The sequence below is a fragment of the Thermobia domestica genome, chromosome 8 (genome assembly GCF_964235325.1).
Source record: "Thermobia domestica chromosome 8, izTheDome1.hap1.1, whole genome shotgun sequence".
NCBI classification, from domain to species: Eukaryota; Metazoa; Arthropoda; class Insecta; order Zygentoma; family Lepismatidae; genus Thermobia; species Thermobia domestica.
The window spans coordinates 42,723,321-42,738,114 of record NC_137461.1 but is presented as its reverse complement, the minus strand read 5'-3'; the positions used below and the strand labels follow the sequence as shown (position 1 = coordinate 42,738,114).

General features: G+C 37.9%; 1 protein-coding gene across 1 annotated transcript in view; it reads right to left on the bottom strand.

Annotated features, from left to right (window-relative positions):
• The window catches only part of LOC145692842 (odorant receptor coreceptor-like), a 99,962-nt gene that overhangs the window by 69,256 nt on the left and 15,912 nt on the right, over window positions 1-14,794 (bottom strand).

The following is a 14,794-nucleotide window of genomic DNA, read 5'->3' as shown; positions in this document are numbered from 1 at the left end:
ATAATAAATGCAATGGCAAATTGAGAGATGTAGTCACTGTGAAACTAAACTTTGTTCCCTTAATCTCTGAGTTAGGAAAATGTATAAACAAATAAGTCTACTAACTGAATATGTGTTACTCAAAACTTATAAATGTTATTTCATGTGTGCGTATCGACATAAAGTGAATTTAAGTATATGGACACCAAAAGAGGTAGGATTTGGATTTCTGGGCTTTCGGCATCTAAGGCCATGTAGCCCTTCACGATTTGAGGGATGACGTCCCTCGGCGAGCACACAATCCGGGGAAAGGGAAGGAAGAAAGGATTGGGAAAGGAAGGAAGCGGCCTGGGACCTATAAGTTAGGTACCACCCCGGCATTTGCCTGGTGTGAATGAGGAAAACCCAGGAAAACCTCATTCAGGGTGGCTGGCCTGAAAAAGCTGTTACACTTTTTCGACCGAGTGACCCCACCGGGAATTGGACACCAAAAGAGTGCCTTACGAACGTGCGATATAAAAGGTCGTCTGAAAGTACGAGAAAGGACTCGCCGAATCATCTTTTCTTTTAGTTTATTTCTTCAGATGAGATATGGAGTCATTTAACCATCATTTTCAGTTTTATTTTTCTTTCACAAGAAATATTATAGAATGTAACTAGATTTTTTCAAATGTATGTTTTATTTTATCAACATTTAAATTTGTTTATTTGTTTTTCTCTCATCTTTTTGTTAAGATCAAATACATATTGATGTAATCCAAGATTCTAAGTGGAATGATACTTTTATATTTGTATTCAATTACATGTTATAATCATTTTCTTTGTGTTTAAATTCTTAATAGATGTAATAAAATATTGACCAACTGTAGTTAAATTATAGTTTTTTTAAACTGAATCACCTATATCAATACGTTGTCCTGTATGTATGTGTGTGTACGGGAATGAATGACAAATTTAGCTTCAGTGTAGCCCTTAATCTTTATTTACAACAGTAGTGTTGATAATATGTGTGTAATATTTAATAAACATGTGTATTGATGCATAGCCGAGGTCATGAAAGACAACTAAATTTAAATTATACTAATTCGGCTCGGAAGGGAAACCCAAAACAACAGAATGAGCTTGAATAATGACAATCTTCTCAAGAATCTCGAAAACTTCTATTTGTGGAAAATGTGTAAATCAATTTGATTTTTTTTTCTTCCCTTGGCTAATTCAGTCGTGTGTTCGATCTCCAATATGGAAATTCAGCTACGAGATAAAGGTTATTGAACATTCGGAAATAACAGACAAACGATTAAATTAATACTTCTCATCGCCTGGGCTGGGTCAGGGCCACTCCCATTTGTGAAGTTGCCTGGATCCCGGTCAGGGTTGTATGAGGGAACATGTGTCTCTTCAGGATCACTTCAGAATTGATTCTCAAATGATAAAATTCGGGTATAACTCACCCTTTTAAAAACTATTCAAGTTACTTTACCCTATTTTCATCATTACCCAGTAATTTTCCATCTCTAGTTCCTTCTTCCTTTCTTTTTTCCTCTTCCTCTTTCTTTTTTACCCTACCTTCCTTCTTTCTCACTCTTCCTTTTCCTATTTCTAATAAAACTGAAAAGGGGTCGTGACTGGGAGTCGTCGCTATAGACACGGTCATTAAATTCTTTTCATGTTTCTCTTCAAAAATCCGATAGAAAAGTTGCCATTGCTACTATCAATATGCAGTTCAGAAAAGAGTGCATGCCTCGCACAAATACTCTGCTCACAGTGAGGAAACCTGACAAACGCAATTAAGTCGCACTTCAAACATTTGTCGTTCACAATTTCGTCAAAGCAGTAATCGTAAGGAATAATCCAATTTCCAGGGTCATCATTTAAGTATCTAGGCTTGTAGGAAGTGAATCGAATCATATTGCGAAAACGAGAAGCACTGAACTGGTTCGTTTCATCACTGATACAGCAATAACATGAAGTAAAGTGAATATTTGCCATTGTGAATGACTGAAGTTGTATGAACCTGTCACGATGGCAAATATTCACTTTACTTCCTGTTATTGCTGTATCAGTGATGAAACGAACAAATGCTTTATATGGATGAAGCAGTGAACATCCAGACGCCGAGTCACGCCACTACATCCACCAGGTATCAGCCGTTTGATCAATGCAAAGAATTCTGACACACACTGTGACTAAAGACTGTCGTCTTTCTTTGCAGATCATGAATCAAGTAACAGGAGGACTTTCTTCCTATCACCTGGAATGGTTTTCCACAGGACGTCCGAATAGAGTCTTAATATCCTGCTATGTTCGCTGGTTTAGCAACAAATGGGATTAAGATTATTGTAGCCGGATCGGCTGGCAACTTACCGTTTGGTTCAAACACCAGAACAAATTCGGACGCAGAATTTCTCCTTCCATGAACACAACTGCATATCATGTAGGAATGAGATATTGCACTCACATATCCTACTGTTGTTCTTAATTTCACCGATCATTTCTCCCTCAACGTCCGGCACAAATGCAATTTGTTCTCGAAGCGACTCTGATCCGCATTGAAGACATTGACAGCTGGAATGTCTTCAGTGATCATATGATCACGTACTGAAATGGACTATAAACGTGTACCTCAATGTGACCTTCTAGTGGATGTATCTCCTAAATCTTTTGTGCTTTGCACCTAAAACTTTCCTGACATATTACCACACTTAGTACTACTCTATCACATATGTCTCGGGCAACAACTAGATTCACCCAAATGTTTACTTGTCAGAACTAAACAAATATCCCCTTCCATCCTCGCTGATGGAACAGAGCGCTGCACTCTGTAAGGAATGACCAATATTTCACAGCTTATATGCTTCTATTCTATTAAGAATCAGAGTTGTTCTGCAGGCTGACGACGGTCCCACACCTTATTAAGCGAGTAAGGTACATTGCCTGCAAGTGTCTTATGATTTTGATTTTAAGAGCAGTTTCATTCCATTCTTATGATGGGCAGATAGCAGAAGGTAACGCCTTCCCTAGGGCCATGAGTATCAATTTACTTTCACGTCTATTTGGAGGTGAGTAACAGAATTTTATTTATTTATTACATTTTTACTTACGAATACTTGTACATAAGAAGATTTTAGTATGAAATGTAATGTAATTTTAACCACCGTCCGTACCGGTACATACATACATGCAACCAGTACACCACCACTTTGAATTTACGTCAATTGAGGCGTTGAATGGCAAAGTGGGATAAGAGACCAGACAATAGGCCAAAAGATGGGAGCACAAAGAACCGATTTTGGAAGACTTTTCTATATCGATTCCAAATAAAAGTTTCAACATCTAACAATGTCTCAAAACTGAGTTACGCCAGCTTGCCTTCCAACGCCTCAATTAGGATATGTTTCCTCAATTGGATGGTTTGTATAGTATATTACTGTTTATCACCTACTTTTGATTAACTTATAAAATGAAAATAAATTATTTTTACTAATAAATAATATTATGAATATATGTGATATTATTATCTACTCTTCTATTTATAACTAACAACACACACGTCCTACTACGAACTACTACAATCGCAGACAACAGGAAAACGAGTGATACCACTAGACACATCATTAAGAAGGACTATCAGCGTCTCCGCCACATTGGAGTAGCTATAAAAGTAATCAAGAAAGTTCTGTCGCTTTTCCACTCACCACTTTTGAACATCGATATGTCACCTAAGACGCGCATGGAAGATCAAAAATAGAACCCCTCAGCATTGATGACCTGCCAACGTTCTGGCGGGCTATGAATTCCATTGCTTTAGAACTTGTGGGCAGTGAAGCAAAGAAGGTATTATCACCTCTACTAGGAATTTGACCAGGCGTCCTCTTAGGTGGTTGCCCAAGGAATGATAATCGGAGATAATCGGATGGTGCAATGTAAGGGGAGTACAGCGAATGCAATATTATTTGCCATCCAAGGCATAGAATGGGGTTCCGGTTCATTCTAACCATGTGGGGCTTAGCATTGTCCTGTAACAGTACGATTTCTTAGCGATTCAGAAGTGGTGGCTCCAGAGGTTTGAGTTGTGTTGAACACTGCTCAACTGCTGACAGTAGTAAGTTGCACTAATGCTCCGACCAGCTGGTAGTAGTTTCCCGATACACGATGTCGCGAGCAGCCAGGCAAACACACAGAATGACCTGGTGCAGTGCTGGTTTCGGCTGTTTTGTAACCGGTTCATAGGATGCTAACCAATAATGACGGTGCAGTGGAGTTTCAGAAAGGACCCACTTCTCATCACATGCTAACAACCTGTCGATAAATGGCTCCTTCCTCAGACGAGACAGCATAGAAACACAGGTGTCTGCTCGCATTGCCTTCTGGTCCGAAGTCAAATTATATCAGACCAATCGACCCAAATTGTAGTGCTTCCCAAGCTGATGGACGTGCTGCCGAATGGTTTCTAAACTAACACTGAATTGTAGTCCTAGTTTCTCACATGTCTGGCCACTGTTGCCTCAATTCTTGCCTGGAGATCTTCACTTTGTAAATGTGTTTATTTTCTGGCAAGTGTTTTGTCACCGTCCTTAACATTTTAAACCACCGCAGCACTGCCCAGGTAGTGGACACCCTCAACAAAGATCTTCCACCCGGTGGTTGCAGCCCGGTGTTTGACTCCAGTTCGAACTCGTACAGTATACACACTCTTATGACGCTCTTTGCAGGTCTCATGTTCACTCTGTCGTTACGCAAATTCACGATGTAACTCAACTACCACAACCAGAAGTACTGTATGTTGGATATACTCACACCAACAACTTACCTTCGCCTTATTTCCATTCGCATTCAACTCACTGTGTGAGGGCCAACTAAACACAAACTCCCAGAAAGTGACAGAAATTTCTTGGTTACCTTTATATAAAACCAGGAAGACCTTTATACCTGATATCAGTCTTCAGCTGGTCAACTCCACTCCCTCAGCTTGCCTGGAGCTTTGAAAGGTACCTACCCCAAAGCCTTTACATTGCATGTAGCTCTATACTACGGCCGCTGTATCTCTGGCACTGACAGCTATGCGGAAAATAAAGCGAGGGTTGATACTACACTGACACACATCGATAAGGCCCAATGAGGTAGAAAGCTGTCACCGCCCTTGCATAAAAACCAGACGTTGTTGCCGCTACGTTTTCTTCCATTTGTTTGTGCATAGTTGAATGAAAAGTTCTTTGAGATTGTGTTCGATTATTGCGACTTTGTGTTTTTTTCTTTTTGTGTGTTTGTGTGTTCTGTTAAGAATAATTTTGTAATTAATTGGTGACAATGGCTGGTTCTTCAGAACCGAAGATAAAGAAAATAAGTGTTTATAAAGCACAAAACCTAGAATTGATATACAGACTTCGTGAATATTTCGAGAAAGAGCGCGATAATGGTGGCCCTCTTCTTCCTATGACCAGGGTAGTGGACAGAGTGGTTGACGCCATGCGTGTGGGAAAGTTCACTGTTAAGAACATAAAAGAAAAAATGTTCGGAAAAACTGAATTCTCCTTCTGAGTTTTGATTAGTCCAAGCAAAAAACAAATCCATTCAATGTTTAAATATCTCTAGATCGTTTCCAGGATGACGCAATAAGGCAACACATCTATCAATATTATATAGGTAACCACGAAAGCTCTGTCGTTTTTGTGTAGCTCTGTGTTCCATTGAGCCTCACACCCTGCGTTGAATGCGAATGGAGGTAAGGTGGTCTGTTATTGATGTGAGTATATCCAACGTACTACCTTCTTGTGAGAGTTCAGTTACACCGCGAACTTGCATAAGGACAGAGAGTAAACATGGAACCTCCTCACAGTCAGAGTATCATAAGGGCGTGTATACTGTACGAGTTCAACTGAAGTCAAACGCCGCTGCAGCGGGGCGGAAGATATGCCAGGCCCTTGATGAGGGTGTCGTGACTACCCGGATAGTGCAGCGGTGGTTTAATAAATTTAAGAACGCTGACGAAACACTAGAAGTTGCACCACGAGCCAGAAGACAATACATATATATAATGAAGATCTTCCGGCAACAATTGAGTCGAAAAATTGCCAGACCTGTGAGAAAGGGAACTACAATTCAGTGTGAGTGGAGAAACCATTCGGCAGCACCTCCATTAACATAGGAAGCACTAGAAGTTGGGTCGTGGAACTCACATGATTTTACTCCGGGCCAGAAGGAAATGCGAGCAGAAACCTGCGTTTCTTTGCTGTGTCGTCTGAGGAAGGAGCCATTTCTGGACAGGGTGTTGACATGTGATGAGAAGTTGGTCCTGTACGAAGCTCCACGGCGCCGTCATCATTGGTTAGTATCCCATGAACCGATTCCAAAACAGCCGAAACCAGCATTGCACCAAAAGATGGTCCTCCTGTGGGTTTGCTGCACTGCTCGAGGGATCGTGAATCGGGAACTGCTATCAGCTGGTTGCAGCATCAATGCAATTGTGCACTGTCAGCTGTTGAGCCGTGTTCAAGAAAAACTCAAACCTCTGGAGCCATCACTTCTGAACCACAAAGTGGTCGTCCTGTTATAGAACAACGCTAAGCTCCACGTGTCTATGTTAACCAAATACATTATTCAACACTTTGGATGAGTAACGCAATTGCATCCGCCATACTCCCCGGACATTGCACCGTTCGAATATAACCTGTTCCGTTCCTTGTACAATCACTTAGAAGACGCCAGTTTAAATACCTAGTAGAGATGCAAAATGCACTTCGTATCTTCTTCACTTCACGGCCCACTAAGTTCTACCCAGAAGGAATAATTGGCCTTCCAGGACGTTGGTAGAACGTCGTCGATGCAAATGGGGACACTTTTTGATCTTCTATGTACGTCTTAGGTGATATATCGATGTTTGGAGGTGGTGGGTGAAAATGTGATAGAACTTTCTTGGTTAAGTGTGTATATATAAGAAAAGAATTCCCGACTCGCAGTAAGCTTCTTAAGTCTTTGAGCCAAGCCAGGCTTTTCGAGCGAGGGAAAACAAGCTTGAGTGTTGTGTCAGCAAGCTTCGAAAGCTGAAGGTGTCTTCGAACAAAATGTATATGATTTAATTAAACATTGGGTGATGGTGACGATGAGAGCGATGATGAAGAAGAAATTGAGGCAGTTAACTCTGACGAATTATTTCAAGATTGTGGAGTTCAAGCTATCGACAGTGATGAATAAATGTAGCAGCGAAGGTGACTCAATTTACTCGATTACTTTGTTATGTTTAATTCTGGTTATTTTTATTGTATTCCCTTACACGGAAAGTTTGAAAAATCCACAAAAAATCAGCATTTATTAAGCAATTCATTTTGATTGTATTTGTTTGTTTCTCATGTTTATTCTTAGTGTGTGCGTATAAACCCACGACAAATTGGCTATAATTGTTTTGTCCACGCGCTGAACTGTAGAGCCAGAGACGTAACGGCCGTACCATAGGCCTCATATCATGTCCACTTAGTTTGCTCGAAACTCTGTATGATACCTAATCTCAGCCACCCAAGCTTGGTTGGAGCTTTGTGGTTTCCTAACCCCTTTCTGCTTGCGTGGAGCATTAAAGATCCTAACTTGATTCCACTTAGTTTGCTCAGAAAGCTGTGGGGATCCTCTCTTAGATTACTCGAGCCTTAGGACACATTTCATACCCAGTTATTAGAGGATTTCTACATTATTGTGATTTTGTATCATACTGTTTATAAAAAGGAAGATTTTGTAATAAAATTGGTAGTGGGGGAAATGATTCCCGACTATAATTTGCTCTACCTTTTACCTACATAAGGAGGACTTTACAATATTTTCACTGGATAATATATTGCTCCATACCTCAACATAATTCTAGTTACAGTATTATAAATATTAGTTGATTCTATAATGTGTTACATCTGTCTAGTCTGTGTTTTCTTTCGTCGTTCTCTGCGTTTCCTGTATGTGCCGAATGTTAAAACAGACGGGTAGTAAGTCATTATTATACGCCCGAAACAAGTAGGCAAATAGAGGACATTGATTCCAAAAATCAAGTGAAATTTAAAATGGCTGAGTAAATCGAAAAATCAGATTCCAACTGTAAAACTAATCAGTTAATAATTCTCAGTGTTATTGAGGTACAGGACATTGCATGCATGTAGATAGACTAAAACACTTAGAAAGAATAATAATAAGTTACAGCAGTAGCAACACAATTGAAATTGAAAGTATTAGTAAATTTCAACTACTTCCGGTTTTGGCATATTGGTATGTTCGGGAATATTGGTAGTGATTCTGTGTTCTATTGAGACGATGAATCAATTGTAAAATACTGCTTCCCGCTATATATTATCGTTTTTATTCTATGGTGACTACGTTGATACCCGAAACAGTTTATTTCTACCACTTCCGATTTTAATAGAGGGTTAATGAAGGAGACGGAACCTGTTCTTGGAACTTTGAACCTATTAAAAACGAAAAAAAAAAAAACTAGATATCTTTTTCCATTTTTGGTCTACGGAAATCAATGCTGAAGTCGAAAATATAGTAAATTTTAACCACTTCTGGTTTTGGTAGAATGTTACGGATAGTTATAATATGTTGTCTTAAGACACTGAATCGCTTGCAGTAAACCTCTTTTCGCTGCTACCGTTTTCGTTCTACGGCGATGAACATTGTAACCGGAAATGGTTAATTTAAATCACTTTTGGGTTGAATATACGGTTAACGAAATTGATGGAATCTATTGTTCGGATCCTGAAACGATCGCAGAAACAAAAACAGAAAAAAAAAGAAAGAGAAAAGAATGAAAGAAACTTCTTGACACTTTTTGCAGTTTTTTTTATAGGAATCATTATTGAAACCGGAAGTAGTAGTGCATTTGAACCACTTCCAATTTTATTAGAATGTTGTGGATATTCCAGATGTGTTGTCTTTAGACACTAAATCAATTACAGAAAACCTCTTTTGGCTATCTGTTACCGTTTTTGTTCTATGGCGATAAAAGTTGAAAGCTAGAAATTGCCAACTTAAACTACTTCCGGTTTGAAAATATGGTTAAAGAGGACATGGAACTTCTTCTTTGGATGCTGATTGGAATTGCAGATAACCACTTTCGATATCGCCTTCCGTTTTTGCTCTGTTATGGGGCGTTTACACTTAGTCGATTTAGTCGCACGACTAAATCGACTCGCTGCATTTGCCACTAAATCGAAGCAACTAGGCCGAATCAGATTGATGGATGTGTTCAATTGTTTCAACCACAGAAAATAGAACGTCTTTTAATTCAGTTGCCAGTCGATTAGTCGCCTTCGATCAACAAGCGATTAAGTTGAAGTCCCGTTTACACGGTCGATTAAGTTGAAAGTGACGTCAATTCAACTGAATCGAACGCAAATCGACTAAGTGTAAACGCCCCATTACCTGTCGAACGACGGACGACGGACGACGGACGGGCTTAAGCGTTCTATACGACTTCCAAAACTTATGCAAAGCGTAGTTTGCAAGTGTAACAGTAAGCGAGATATCTCTAGTCAGGAATAATATGTAGGTGTACTCATGAGCAGTGTGTGCCACAAAGAAGGCAAGTAAGCATCAGATGTGCTTAGCTTCTTTCTAAATTATCAGATTGAATGTTTATGTTCATCACATTTCAAATAGTGACACATAAACGTTAGATAATCTGAAATAGTTTAAGATGTAACCGTATTTAAACATACTATATTGCAACACTGTTCTTTTAAATTTAATTTATGTTTTAGATAACAAACACTTTCTAGTAAATTTGATCAAGTTCTTATTCTACATAAACTTGGTTAACTGAAAATTTAATTTACAAGAAAGAGATAGTAAGTTAACATTTAAACTAATGATATGTAGTGTAGTATAGTATCCGAAAAATTTTATATATTCTTTATTTTATATTTTTACTATTTACTTAAGAAAATACCTTGCATAACGCGACATTTATTATTAGTTTTTTTTTTTAAATAACGAAATAAAGCAGCAAGTAGCACTCATATTTAGTATGCATGGAATATCGTGTCGACTATTTGTGATGTGATAATATCAGCCCTAAAACATGTATGTTGGGGATATAACTTAATTCAGTTTCTATAATGTGGCCACACTGTTTGTTTAGTTTCTCAACAGCGATGTACTTGCACACTGAACAGTGAATAGTGAGCTGATGCATTTGAATGAGTTTCATACACGTTTGATGAAAAATACATTGTTTTTATTTCAAATGGATGTGAATATAATATATCATGCCATTTACACGAACATGTCATTGATTCGAAAGTTACAAGAGGTTTGAATGTAGTTGGCAACCTGGTGTTTATCAGTATCACTAGCAAATAATATATTAGTAATATGATATGTACTATAACGCTAACATATATGGAAATAGGGTTAAAATTCTACTGTAGCATAAAAATGCATCATAGCATATAAAGGTTAAAAAATTCCATAGTTGCCTACCCTTAGTACAGGGATGAAAATAACCACTTGTCCACTCGCCGGGGTGAGTGGCTCATCGGTCCGGGCGAGTATTTAATATCATACCGAAGGTAAGTAAATGATTTCTATTGTGGAATTTGGATAGTAGCTTTCTCCTTGGGCGAGTAAAATTTTGTAGTTTATTTGCATCCCTGCCTTAGTATATTGATTTTCGTACTTTATGTATGATATATTATAATTATATTAGTAATTTGTAGATGATTGTCTGGATGTTATTGATTAGTACACGAAAATAAACATGTGTCTACTGATGTTATGCAAATTGACTAAGGGTTAAACTTAATTGAATATTAAAGGCATGGTATATATGGTGGGAGAGAACACAGGATCGACCTCAGCAGAGATGGTTTGGGCCAATGAAAACTTGACTTGACCCACTGACCCACCACTCATGTTCACCCACGACCCACTGAATCCACTACCCACCATGACCCACTCTGATCTACGACCCACCATGTCTGCCATCCTAACGCACTCTGACCCACTGTGACCTACTCCGTTTCACCACCCACCGATACCCATCATCATCAACTGGAACCCACGATCCACACCCTTCTCTCAACTAAATAAAGTGTTTACACCTGCAATAAAACAAGGCTGTGAAATTATCACTAATTTGGGTTGAATTTTACGGTCATTCGCTCAAGCACCGCTCTGTTACAATACCAGCGGATCTAGCCTTCACGACACCACATGAAATGGTATAGGGTTTGCCATGGGCGGTATTACGACGAATTTCAATTTAATTATCACAGATAATTATTTCCTTGTTGAATTACATATACTTTTCAGTTAAATGAAAGTCTCAAATCAAGGTAAAGTACACCAACGGAAAAGGAAAAAGTAGTGTAAAATTCGACTGTCTTGAAAGCCAGGTGGTAAGTCCTATTGCTACTATTACAATTACAAATATCAATATCCCAAAGTGCCTGAACTTCTCTTTTCACTTAGATATACTCTAATAGGAACAAAAGAAAAAGGAAGAAAAATGGAGATCTGGAAAGTAAGTCGTAGCAACATTCACCAGTGATCGGAAGATGCTGTCTACAGTGTACTAAGCAGAGTAGGTCGGTGGGTTGATGAGTCAGATTGGCTCAGGGTGGGTGTTGGTTCACAGTGAGTCACAGTGGGTCACGTCTTATTGACACAAATCCAATGACTCACTCTTAACCCTTTTAAATTATGGCTTTATGGAGGTACTTTGTAGACTTTCACTCAATCATCTATTGCGTCAAGACTATTTATCGTAGGATCATGGTTCATACCCTGTTTTGTTTCTAGTAAAGCAGTGTTGCCAACTGCGTACGTAAAAGTTTCCTAAAGTGTAAAGAATGCGGGAAATTTCCGCTCAAAGTGGGAAAAAGGGATTTTATTTTTCAAAAATACATTGTTTTATCGCGAATGTCTTCCTTTTGGTATAGGATACGATCATGTAAATGCTGCTAAAAACAACTTTGCTTTATGGTGAAGAGAATGAGATACAAAGAGTGGCCCTGGGATGAATAGTTTTGATGCTACAGCCGATTTACATACTTTCCCTTGATAATAATTTTTAGTGAATTTCTATCATCATCATCATCAAGACTGTTCATTGTTGGAATATGAATTGTACCTCGTTTTCTTTGCAATGTACCAGTCTTTCAAACGGTACCACTCGCATGTCTCTAGCATGTACCATAGTGGAGAAAATTTGCGAAAAAAGGGAACTTTTTGTTAAAAAATCCCCCCTATGCCCCTATGGACGGCCCCGGTCTAAAAAGCTTTACTAGAGACTTATAAAGCAAATTCCGAAGGTCGACGCCATGGCACAGGTGTTGTGTCATCACAATTTAAAAGGGTTAAATCTTGACCGACTTGACCCACGACCCACTGACCTACTTCATCTCTGGACCTAAAGGCCATGTGATTTTTTGATGGAAAACATCGTATCCATTTTTCTCGTCGTTTTCCTCCTTTCCTCCTACATGGTCATTTCACTTTAATTGATCATGAACAATTGCAAATTTAAATCAATTGTATATCGATCTTCAGTAATGTGCTTCAGTACTGCAGAGATATTGTGAAACCTTCATGTTCTTCGCTAAGTGAATAATTAAAATACAATATTAAAAATATGGTCAGTGAGCCAGGTGGTATCTACTAACGTCTACTGAATAAAACAATTATCGTTTTCCAAACCTTATCTTATAGACCAGAAATTCGACTGCTCAATTGATGATGTGGTAATTGCTGAGTACCCAGATGTATACACTGTAACAAAGGTCTTATAAACAATTATTAGAACATACAGGAGGCTACTAAAATGTGTCAAACTATTTTGTGAACAGAGTCCTTATATTAAAAAAAAGTGCTTATGGAGTTGTGCTCTAAAGTGGATAGTTTATAGGGTGACGAAAACGTGAATTGAGTGAACTCTAAACGTTCATAGCTACACTACTATGAGACCTATCGTAGTCGGGTCACGACATCGCTGAGTAACTGGTATATGAACTATCCAAATATCCATTTTTAAGAATGATCCAGTACTTGCACACCAATTTTCAGAGAAGTAGGTGGAGAATGATCAAGCACTTCCAAACAGCCTTTCTAAAATGATTGTACAGGTACCGAAGGTTCTGAAAGATGGATATATGGATAGTTCACATACAAGTTCCACAGTGATGTTTTGACCCGACTACGATCGATCCTATAGTAGTGGAACTGTGGACCTTTAAAGTTCATTTTTTCACGTTTTCGGCACTCAATAACTACGCAACTATGCACTTTCGACCACAGGTCCATATAAACTTTTTTTTTCTTATTTTAATGTGAGAAATCTATACACAAAATATAAATTTCTGATAAATTTTGATAAATTTTGGTAACACTCTGTGTATGTAGAACCTATTTGGCTTACCTTTTATATATTTTTTTATATTCTTCGTTACCTTATCGTTATACACTAAAATTAAATTTTGAAAAACAGTAGGGGAGACCTCAAGGAAGAACCACGTTATACAAGGCATTCAACATACAACTTCTTAACTTTTTTCTGAAATACAATATTAGAGAAAGAGTAAGGTAAATATATAACCTGGTAGAAGTACGATGCTGCAAAGAAAGTAAAATCTTTGAGGCTCCACGGATACCATGCATCCACTATCAATGGAGAATTTTCCACCACTATCGTTTCATTGCCGTCCATAATAGTACGAAACGGTGCAACAAAAAATGGCCGTATAGACCAGAAGATGATGAAAAGCGCACATCCTCCAGATACAGATAGCAGAAGTATCTTTGTCCTTCGAATTGCACTCATTTTAAAACGAGCATTTGATTCGGCAAACATTGGATGACTATTGGTGACATCCCAACAATCTAGTGTCTCATAAAATGCTTTCTTTCTCACGGCGAAATAGATCATTTTCGTTACAGCGTGGAAAGCAAAGAAGGTTGATATAGCATTGGCCACCAGACCTTCTATGTCGTTCATTTTAAACATAATGCTTACCGCTCCGAGTAAGAAATGTAACGTTATTAATGAAATATTAGACACTGAATAAATAGCTCGAAATGCTCTTTTCATAGGACCATCATCTTGGTAATATCGCAAAATATAATGTCCCACAAATCTCATTGTTCTTATGATTGGGTATATGTCCGCAACCAAACCTTGTCGTATGTACTTCATCTTTAAGGCTATTAATTATAAATCTGTACCCAAATGTCACAATCAATTATAATATAAGCAAGTAATGAAAGTCTTTTCAAAGATATTCCGCAGGTATTTCTAAGTACTGAATTACGTACTATTTGTAATTTGACTAATTGTTTACTTTATCCTTATAGTCATACTTTTAGCTAGGATATTAGTATTGTATCACTATTTTAAATAAACAAATTCGTTCCGGAAAGAAAGATGACAATAATACAATATTTTCACAGTTACTAGACGGTGCAATGCTTCTCCCTTGCATAATAAATTCACAGCTGTTTTCTTCCAAAGATTAGACTGTTCTTGAATATTAATTCATATATGTAAAATAATTATTAAAAATTTAATTATTATATTGTCTGCACAAATTAATCTTTTCGGTCAACTTAAGAAACCACAAAACACTTATAAAAATTAACTGGAAAACTTCCAAAGAGAAGTTCTTCAACATCCCAGATTGCTGTACAAAGTATCGAGGAAATGTACGCATGCTCCGTTCAGATTTTTTTTACTATGCATTTTGAAATACAACATCTGGTGCTTACCCACGAAAATTTCGTATTCTGATTTGTTCTGTAATTATAGTTAACTCGTAACTAACATTTTTTTTATATAATGACTTCGATC